The sequence below is a fragment of the Pinus tabuliformis genome, chromosome 8 (genome assembly GCF_031772625.1).
Source record: "Pinus tabuliformis cultivar Carrire ecotype Pingquan chromosome 8, CPIR1, whole genome shotgun sequence".
In the NCBI taxonomy this organism is placed as follows: domain Eukaryota; kingdom Viridiplantae; phylum Streptophyta; class Pinopsida; order Pinales; family Pinaceae; genus Pinus; species Pinus tabuliformis.
Window position 1 is genome coordinate 803,986,081 of NC_142294.1, and position 11,915 is coordinate 803,997,995.

The window sequence follows — 11,915 nt, forward strand, 5'->3', positions numbered from 1 at the left end:
TTTTTTGATCTCAATAATGTGCAAAACACACAAAAGGTACGTATTGCAACTTTATATTTGGAACCAAATCAGTTTGTATGGTATCAATGGCTTTTCTCTCATAAACAAATTATCACTTGGGTAATTTTTACAGAAGAATTGATAGCACATTATGAGGATACAAAAAGCAACACTTTTTTTAGCCAATTGATAAGTCTCAAACAAAAGGGTTCAATAATGGAGCACATTGAGGAGTTCCAAAAATTGAATATAAGGGTAAAAAATATTCCAGAGGAGCATAGGATTGATGTGTTCATAGGGACTTTAAAGGATAATATCCAACATGATGTTTGCCTTTGGGAACCCGATTCATTACAGAAGGCATTCAGGTTAGCAAGAAAAATGGAAAGAAAAATTATGGCAACCAGGAAGCATACCACTCACAACTATAAAGATGGAAGTGTTGTTGCCCCTAGCCTTCCACAACCTATAAGGTTGACACCACAACAGTTGGAAGAAAAAAGAGCGAAAGGGCTTTGTTACAGTTGTGATAGAAAATACACTAAAGGTCATAAGTGTGCTGAGAAGAAATTATTCTACATAGATTGTGAAGAGGAAGAAGAAAAGGAGCAAGAAAGGTCAAAAGAAGAGGATATACTCTAGGAACAAAGCCTAGATAAAGAAGAAATGAATCTAACCATATCTTGTAATGCATTGGCTGGAATTACCACCCCTCAAACCATCAAGATAGAAGGACAAATCAAGAAGAAAAAGGTAATAGTGTTGATTGATTCAGGAAGTACCCACAATTTTATTCATTATAAGATAGCAAAAGAATTGAATTGCTTCCTATATCTAGCACCATAATGTCAAGTGATGGTTGCAAATGGAGGAACGATAAATTGCTCTAGAAAGTGCCATAATATCAAGCTATCCATGGGAGAATATGTATTGAAAATCCCAATGCTTTCCATTCCAATGGGAGGTGCTGATGTTGTACTAGGAGTCCAATGGCTACAATCCTTGGGTACAATAGCTTTTAACTTTCAAGAATTTTTCTTGAAATTTTATGCGGAAGGAAGGGAAGTTGAATTAAGAGGCATTGCAGGGAAACTGGGAAAGATAATAATCTCTAATGGTTTGACAAAGCTTCTAAAAAAGGAACAACGAGGTGTAATTGCACAATTATGTTCGCTAGATGTTTCCACATCGAAATCATCTATTTCTCCAGATCTCCAAAAAGTCTTGGACAGTAATTCCAAGGTATTTGAGACTCCCAAAGGTCTCCCACCTGTTCGTGATCATGATCATTCTATTCATTTGATTCCAGGAAGTGTTCCTCCAAACATCAGGCCGTACAGATATCCCTATGCCCAAAAGAGTGAAATTGAACGTATGGTTGCAGAAATGCTTGAGGCTGGTATAATTCAACCTAACCAAAGTTATTTCTCTGCTCCAGTACTATTGTTGCACAAGAAGGATGGATCATGGCGCATGTGCCCAGATTATAGGGAGCTCAACAAACTCACTATTAAAGATAAGTTTTCCGTTCCTGTCATTGATGAATTATTGGATCAATTGCATGGATCAATTTACTTCACCAAGTTAGATCTTCATTCAGGATATCATCAAATTAGAATGAAGACTCAAGACATTCCAAAAACAACATTTAGAACTCATGAGGGTCACTATGAGTTTTTGGTCATGGCTTTTGGCCTTACCAATGAACCTTCTACATTTCAAGGTTTGATGAATTCCATTTTCAAACCCTTCCTTAGAAAATTTGTGTTAGTATTTTTGATGATATACTAATCTACAGCAAGTCTTGGAAGGATCATGTTTAACACGTTGATAGGGTGCTACAACTATTGAAGGAGAAACATTTATATGCAAAAGATCCAAATGTTTCTTTGGAGTACAAGAGGTGGAATATTTTGGTCATATTGTATCTCATGAAGGAGTTAAGGTAGACCCTAGAAAAATTAAAGCCATTAAAGAATGGGAAATCCCCACATCCATAAAGCATTTGTGAGGATTTCTCGGGTTGGTATGGTATTATCGAAAGTTTGTTAAGAATTATGGGAAAATAGTAGCACCTCTAACAACATTGTTGAAGAAAGATGCATTTTCATGGACTCCAGAAGCAACAAAGGCCTTCGAATATCTTAAAGAGGAAATGTGCCAAGCACCGGTCTTAGCTACACCAGACTTCAAAAAAACCTTTATTGTGGAATCTTATGCTTCTGGAAATGGAATTGGTGCTATTTTAATGGAAGATGAAAGACCCATTGCTTTCGAAAGTCGTCCAATCAAGGGAAAGTATTTACACAAAGCTATTTATGAGAAGGAAATGTTGGCAATACTACATGCACTTAAGAAATGGTGACCCTACCTAATGGGAAGACACTTCAAGGTAAAAATGGATTATGATAACCTTAAATACTTTTTAGAACAAAGATTATCCTCAGAAGAACAACAAAAATGGGTCACAAAGATGTTGGGTTATGACTTTGAAATCATATACAAAAAAGGGAAGAAAAATGTTGTGGGAGATGCACTCTCAAGAAAGGAAGAGGATGTGGAAACATTGTTGTTCGCCATTTGTATTATCCAACCAGATTAGATAAAAGAAGCAAGGGAGGAATGGAAGAATGATGAAGAAGTGTCGGAAATTATTCAAAAATTACAATAAGATTCCAGTACATCTGATACATTTAGCTGGAAAAATAATTCGTTATGATACAAAGATCGCTTATACCTCTGTAAGAATTCCTAATTCAAACAAAAGATTCTTCTGGAATTGCACACTTCTCCCTTAGGAGGGCACTTAGGATTTTTAAAAACTTACCACAGGGTTAAGAAGGAATTTTTTTTGGATGGCCTTAAATCAGATATTCAAAAGTTTGTGGTGGAATGTTTGGTATGAAAACAAAATAAAGCTAAAAAAATTAAGACACCAGGTCTATTACAACCTTTATCCATTCCAAGCCAACGTTGGGAGGAGTTTTCAATGGATTTTATCACAGGTTTACCCAAGTCTGAGGGAAAGAGTGTCATCATGGTGGTAGTTGATAGAATTACCGAGTATGCACACTTTTGTGCATTATCACGTCCATTTAAAGCTAGTACAGTTTCTACGGCATTTATGGAAACAATTCAAAAGCTAAATGGAAACCCAAAGATTATTGTAAGTGATAGAGATCCCATTTTTACAGGAAATTTTTGGACAAAATTATTTTCTTGTCTTGGTACTCAGTTAGCTCATAGCTCATCTTATCATCCTCAATCTGATGGGCAAATGGAGATAGTAAGCAAATGTTTGGAAGGATATCTTCATTGCTTTATATCTCATAAACAGACATAATGGGTCAAATGGTTGCCTCTGGTTGAATGGTGGTATAACACTTCCTTCCACACTGTAACAAAAATGATCCCATTTATGGCACTTTATGGATATCAGCCACCATCCATCACATCATATTTAAGAGAAAATTATAAGGTTCAAGTAGTGGAACGTCACATCAAGCATCAACAACAAGTTCTCCAACTCTTAAAGGATAACTTCGTGTTGGCACAGAATAGAATGAAACAACAGGTAGATCAACATTGCAGTGAAAGAAGTTTTGAAGTAGGTGATTGGGTATTCCTATGGCTACAACCATATAAACAAATGTCCCTCAAGCAAGCTAAGAAGGATAACAAATTGTCACTAAAGTATTATGGTCCGTACAAGGTGTTGCAAAAGATTGGTACTATGGCATACAAATTGGAGCTTCCTGCAGCTTCTCAAGTGCACCTAGTTTTCCATGTTTCACGTTTAAAGAAGGTTATAGGCGACAAGCTCCCAGTGCAAACAATATTGCTAGAATTTGATGAGGAAGGAAAAATTATATTGGAACCGGAAGCAGTCATAGAAACAAGAACTCGATAAGTACGAAATTGATCCATTTCAGAGTATCTCATCAAGTGGAAGAACTTATCCGTTGAAGATTCCACATGGGAGGATGAGAATTTTATACAGAAGCATCCAGAACTACTCAAGCATTGAGGACAATACTTTTTGAAGGAGAGGGGCATGTTAGGTCCCTATAATACTAGTGATGCCCCCATTAATATTGTAGTTGTATCCATTATTAATATTGTTGTGCCCCTATTGTCCCCATATTGTTATTACTGTGCCCCATAGAATCCCTCTATTGTTATTTTTGTGCCTTTATATTATTATTGTTAGGTCGTCTTGGTTATATTGTGACCCCTTAGACTCCTATATATAGAAAGGAGGTTTTCTCATTTGAATCATCAAAGAATTGTTCATTTATGTAATGTAAAGGATGTTTCCCCCTCGAAGAGGTTGAATTATAAGGCGTTCATATATCCTTTCTATCTTTTTGTGAGCTGGTTTCATAACATCTTTGGTAGCACAAATCATAATCACTAGTGCCATGCAAATACCTGAAAACCTGCTTCATTATTGTCTAATGCTCCTTCCCTAGTTTTGACATAAACTTGCTCAATACTCCCACTGCATGTGCAATGTATGGTCTAGTACAAACCATTGCATACATCAGGCTACCGACTGCACTTGCATATGGAACATGGGACATGTCCTCTTCCTCTTCTTGTGCCTTGGGACACTATTCAACAGATAACTTTACACCCATAGGAATAGGAACCTTCACTGGTTTACTATCCTACATATTAAACCTCTGCAATATTGTCTCAACATACTTCCTCTAGCTTAACCAAAGCTTCCTCTTTGCTCGATCTCTTTTAATTTCCATGCCAAAAATATAGTTTGCAGCACCAAGATCTTTCATGTCGAATTTGGAGGACAATTGGGACTTCAAATCCTATATAATTTCTTTGTCATTTCCAACCAACAAAATATCATCCGCATACAAGACCAGATAAATAACATGGTCACCAATTAATTTAAAATATATGCAGTGATCTACTTTGCTTCTGGTGAAGCCAAGTCTCGTATAAATGTATCAAATTTCTGATACCACATCATTGGTGACTATTTTAACCCATACAAAGACTTTTTTAACTTGCATACCAGTTATTTCTTACCCTTCACCACAAAGCCTTCAAGTTGCTTCATGTAGATCTCTTCTTCTAGATGCCCATGAAGAAATGATGTCTTCACACCCATCTATTCTACCTCAAAATCAAAAGAAGCAACAACAGATAAAAGCAATCTTATAGAAGCTACCTTGGCAATTGGAGAAAAAATATCACCAAAATAAATTCCCAACACCTGGGGATAACCTTTTTCTACCAACTGAGCTTTGTATTTCTCCACCTTTCCTTATGTGTTTGTCTTATTCGTGAACACCCATTTGCTGCTAATAGGTTTCTTTCCAGCCGACAAATCCACCAGATCCCAAGCCTCATTTTTGTGCAAAGATGCCATTTCATCAACCATGGCCTTTTTCCAGAGTTTTCCATCCTCTGAATCTATTGCTTCCTTCATAATTTTGGGATCATCATCAGTAATAGATAAAGAAAAATTTGAACAAAAAGCATATGGACTATACCTTTCTGGCTGCCTTCTTTCTCAAACTGGTCTTCTCACAACCGGAGTTTGTGCCTCTTCATCTTTTATTGTAGAGTTTGATTCTTCCTCCTTTACCTCAAACTCTATCTTCTCAGGTTCCTTTGGTTAGACTTCATGTTTAATAACATATTTCGCCTCTCTGAACACCACATCTCGTTTGTACACAACCTTCCTTGTTACTAGGTTCCAAAGTTTATAACCCTTTAAACCATCCTTATACCCAATAAAGATGCACTTTTCAAATTTACTATCCAAATTTGTTATTTTCTCCTTTGGAACATGTACATATGCATCACATCCAAATACCCTCAGATGTGAAAGAGGGGGTTTCTTACCAGCCCATACCTCTTGTGGAGTTTTATCCTCCAACGCTAATGAAGGTGATCTGTTGGCCAGGTAACATGCAATCTCCACCGCCTCTGCCCAAAATTCCTATCCTAACTCGACACCACTGAGCATGCTTCTTTCCCTTTCCATCAACATCTTGTTCATTCTTTCTACAACTCCATTTTTCTCATGTGTGTATGAAGTAGTCTTGTGCCATGCTATACCACACTTCTTACAGAATTCTTCAAATTCCTTCTTGTGAAACTCTTCACCATTATCTGTCCTCAGAACCTTTATCTTCTTCTCTGTTTAGTTTTCCACCAGAGCCTTAAATTATTTAAACCTGTCAAAGATTTCAGATTTATTCTTAAGGAAATATATCCATGTATTCATTGAAAAGTCATCTATAAATGATACATAGTACATAGACTTACCCAGTGATGGAAGCTTCACAAGTCCAAACACATCATTATGCACAAGATCTAATATTTGTTTCGCCCTCTTACCACCAAAGGGGAAACTCACACGATTCTTCTTCCCATATACACAATTTTCTCAAAAATCAAAATCCAGAGAGTTATTAGTCATATCTTCTACCATACCTTTCCCATGTAGTATTCGAAGGCCCTTCTCTCCAATATGTCCAAGCCTTTGATGCCATAGCATGGACTTTTCTCCAGAGAGCACTATATTTTCTGCTCCACTTTTAGGAACCACAAAACTGTTGCACCTGTCAACAACAGTGCTACCTTGTAGCTCGTACAGAGTTCCAATTTGAACTCCATGCATCAATACCAGTGCTCCCCAAACCATATTGCAGGTATCCTTATCAAACACTGTTTTTACACCTAAATCATCCAACTTTCTTACAAAAATTAGATTTTTGGCCAATGCAGGAATATGTAGAACACCTTGAAGTGTTCTAATCCTTCCACCTTGCAAATTCAACTTAACTTTTCGCGACCAATGATTTTAGCCTTCCTGTCATCCCCCAAGAAGAAATCACCACTATCATATTTCTCATACTCGCAGAACCACTCTCTATGGGGAGTGAAGAGAAAAGATGCACCTTAGTCAATCAACCATGCCTCATGTTCTACATGTGTACTTGAAGAAGCCAAGTACACATACCCACATTCATCTGAGGTGGTTTTCGTCTCTATATAAGGAGCATCATTAGATCCCTTTCCTTTTTCAGGAGCTTTAGATTTACAGTCCCTTTTGTAGTGCCCTTCCTTTCCACATTTCCAACTTACCTTTACAGGTTTTCCTGGAGATTCAGATCTCCCTCTAGATTTAGATCTCCCACTCGAGAACTCATTTTTGTTTCTGTTTTAGGACCTTCCTCGTAGAGACAAGGCATCACCATTCTAGCTCTCCATATTTATCCATCTCATCTCCTCTGTCATTAAGGATGAGACTATTTCATCAAACTGAAAGGAAATTGCATTGCTACCTATTGCAATAATGAGACTATCCCACAAATATGGAAGAGAACACAACAAACTGATGCACTTATCTTCATCTGAAATTTTAATATCAATAGATAATAACTGACTTACCACAGTATTAAATGCGTTCAAATGCTTTGTCACCAAGTCTCCATCTTTCATTCTCAGGTTATCCCACAAAAGATTGGTACAAATTCCCTAACTTATCCCACAAAAACTTAGTTGTAGATTCCCCTGATACATTCAACAATACCGAATCTGAGTCACATAATCGTATTGTGCTCTTTGCCTTCTAATTCAGCTTCTTCCATTCTTCATCGGACACTCCCGTTGGTTTAGTACTCGGATCTACCATGATCCACTGATCTTTATCTACCAACAGATCCTCCATATTGAGTTTCCATAACTCAAAAGTCTGAACATTAAATTTCCTGATCTCTATCTTTCCACTACTAGCCATCTTCTTTCACCACCAGAATTGATCTCGTAGATCTCTCATTGAATAGGGTCTACCATAGGACCCAATGAAACTGCTCAACAACAAAGGCATCCCCTTGAAGCCAAAACAACTCAGATATCAAATGTATGTTTTAACCCCACAAAGAAATTACCTACATATGAATTCTAAAACACAATAAATAAAAAATGCAAGAACATAACGCATAAAACACATATACACAAATACTTTCCCCTGGATCCCAAAATTGGGAGTACTAGCTTGATTTTTCATTATATTCCTTTCAATGTTACAATACATATATATACATGCCAAAGCATCAAATATCATGGACCGAAAACCACCGCACCCAAAACCATGTGCGAAAACCATGCACAAAACCATAGGTATGTTCGCCCCACCTAATATAGGGTCCAATTTTTTTTTCCCTAGGGCACTGCCCTGGACCCGGCAGAAGGGGGCTAACTGCCTCCCTCAACCCCCCCATACAGGGGGTCTGTCAACCCCCCCATTGTGTAGTCAACGCAACGAATGGGGGGGCTACGCCCCTCACTCCCCTCTTCCCCCTCTATAACCCTCGGTAAACTAGGGCGGCTAGTTGTGGAAAGAATATAACACAACCCAACATTTCCAACCACCATGGTTGGGAGTGGAAATTATAATAGTCATTTTATTCTCTTCCATGTTCATGGGGACTTCTTTATCTGAATCCAAACTTTTCGATGCACGAATTCTTTTAAAGCTATCCACCTCCCTTTTAGGGGAATCTTCTAATTCTATTGCATTTGAATTGTAGATTTTGTCTCTTTATTAATGTTTGATCTTTGAACCATAGATCCCACCTCCTCAACTCCTCCTTGTAATAATATTTCTTCTGGATTCTGGTTAGAAATACTTGTAGAATTATCTATATTTTCTTCCTCCTCCACTTCAAAGAGATGTTAATATGGGAAGTACCATCCCTTTGGCCTTTGGGCCTGTTTCTTTTTTATTTTTGGCTCTTTCCTTTCCTGAGGAAACATTTTTGTAAATATTCTATTTGAAGACAAACACAACATTTAAATGATTTTTTTTCAAAATCTAAAGGTTGGTTCCACTGAATGTTGTTATGAAGTAGAACTATGTGATAGGGTAAACCTTACTAAGTAGAAATCTTGGAAAAGGTAAAAATTTCTTTTATGGATTTATACAAATCCAACTTTATGAACTTCCCCAAAGCATTTCCAATTCCTTCTAATACTTTGTGATGCAAAAAATGGAGAGGGAGATGATATAATCTAACCCAAACTGACATTTTGGATACCACCATGGTATTGGCATCAAAACCTGGGAACCATGGGGCCACAAAGAGGCATACACTACCCAAAACCATGTCTAACCCTTTTTAAAGGTGTAATGCATATTCTTCAATGTGTCAAATTTTACAACAAAAAAACCCTTGGAACATACATTAATATCACAATTTGCAGTCCAAGTGGAGAAAAACCATTGATGTAGATCCTTTGACTTGAGCCAAAAACCATTGAATTTCCATATAACCTCTTGGGAATGAAAGTCAATTTAAAGTGCGTTAACCTCAAGAAGGTCAACTGGCATATCCTATACCTGGTTCATCTATTCAACAATGTAGGGACCAAGAATATTGGGGACTCAATCATATTGATTTTGTGTCTCATCCTTTCTTTTCATCACAACCTTAAATGAAATTAGTCACTTAGTATTACTAGATTGAGGAAATCCTCCATGAAGCCTCAAGTTTAAGATGGTGGATGAATCTTGATCAAAGTCACGTTCTTGCATTTGGGTAACATCTTCCTTTGATTTCCATACAAAAATCAAACTTTGAATATTTGTTGCAATACCCAAATTTTCTTGGACCTTCTTCCTAAATTCGTGCACCAGATCCCTAGCCCAAACCCTTATAAGAGTCAATTTCCCATCAAGGTTAATTACAAAAAATTGAAAATATGCTTTCTTTTCTAGATCTATTTGATAGCTATAATTATCCTTCAAAGTTTTAGATATATCCACCCCTTCAAATATTGAAAGAGGGACCAAGAAAAATCCCCCAAAGATGTAGGAAAAGCCAGTTTTCCTATGAGTTCCAAGAGAAAATATTTCAAATCCTTGACATAGATAAGTTGTGTGGGGATTTTCCTCCATAAATTTTCAAAGGACAAACTCCACATTAATCACTTGTAGTTGCACAATAAGGTAAAGACATAGAAAAATATTGAAACCTCTATATGCATATTTGACAAAAAAAACCAATATTGAAATGATTGTGATCATTCATAATAGGACAAACCCAATCCACAATCTTTTGCACCCACACCATCCATGATTAGGGCAAAAGATCATTTTCAAACCCTAAAATAGAATGTTGAATAACATATAAAAAATCTTGGATCTAGAACTTTGAACTATATACCCTCAACATAGGCCATAAATAGTCTCAACCAATGCATAGATCACAATGTAGGAAGCACCCTCTATGAGCACCAAGAGCAGACTAGCACTCAACGATGGTGGCCCAACAAATCCTGCAAATAGAGAAAGAAACCTAACACTCCTCATTTTCGATCTTCGAAAAATCTGTCACTTAACTAACAAAAATAGTTAAACTAATTTAAAATAACATTCTTATTATTTAAAAATATTATCAACTTTACAATAATATAATGGAAAAATGGTTTAGTGAGCTTGTTTAAGAAGTAAATTATTTTCAATTTCATGTAAGAGGTTTTATAATTATTCCTAGAACACCATTTAGGGGAGCAGTGGTGTTATCAAAATTGGATTTGAGGTTCGGGTATCACCACATGTGCATCAAGGAGGAAGACATCCATAAAACCACCTTTTGGATAAGTTATAAAGTTTTGGTTATACATTTTGGGCTTACTAATGCATCAACAACCTTCATATGTGTAATGAACAATGTATTGAGTCCATTTTTGAACAAATTTGTATTGGTATTTGTTGATGACATTTTGGTGTATTCAAAGAACAAGGTGGATTATGAGAAACACTTGGCAGTCATGCTACAATTGATGAGAGAGTATAAGCTATATGTAAAACTAAAGAAATGTTAATTCTTTAAGTCTTTGCAACAACCCTGGTCAAAAATCCATGTAATAAAGTTAATAAAGGAAAAATAATAACCAATGTCTTGGGACACATATTCCAAGCTGAATGTTGGGAAAAACACATAGTGATGGGGATCACTTGTGATTAATTAATGGCTATGGAAATTGGAAAAGGCAATGGAAAAGGCTTTGGAAAGGCATGAGACATTTATTGGCATTTTATTTATGAAAATAATGGAAATTAGGAGAAAAGGTGAAAGGTCACAGGTTGCATGCGAGGAAGAAAATGAAGGAAAATAATGGAAAATGAAGAAAGTAGAGGCCTCATTAATAAAAGGGATTTTGAGGATCAATTCATGGCTTTTCTCAGTTCAAACTTTTGTTAGTTTTAGCTTGGATCTCTCTATTCTACTCTCTCTCTCTCTCTCTCTCTCTCTCTCTCATACTCTTGGAGCACTCCTGGAGGAGTGCGGCATACTTGGAGTTTTGGAGCAACAAGACAAAGGAAAAACATGAAACAACAAGAGGACATTGGGATCGACAATACAATGGTGTTTTCTTGTAGGTACTGAGTTGCATGTATGATTTCCTTGCTAGTTTTGGCATGCATGGCACATTGTTATAGAATCATTCAACGCTCATGTAGTTCTGATGCTTTGGTATGGCCTTGGGTACAAACTTGATCATTTATCAAAAAACAATATTTTGAATTCCATAGGTGACCCTATCCTTTAAAAATCACGTACTACTTGAGTGTGATTATGTCTATGCTATGAATGATGTGTTGTCTTCACTCTTTTGAGTGATGTATTTTCCTCATAATGGAAGCATTGTCACTATTGATCAGCTTGCATCTGATAATCACCCTCTTAATTTGAATTTAGTTTAGAATACCCCTTGGTATGTTCCAAGTGTTCAAGTAGACTTTGCCCTACCACAATGCTCAATTTCTTCTGAGAAGAATCCTTTGAACTATTATTTTATATCTCGGGACTTGGTCCCGAAAGTGGATAGAATGATTTCTCCTATGGGGGAATGGGACCCCTTGATTCCCT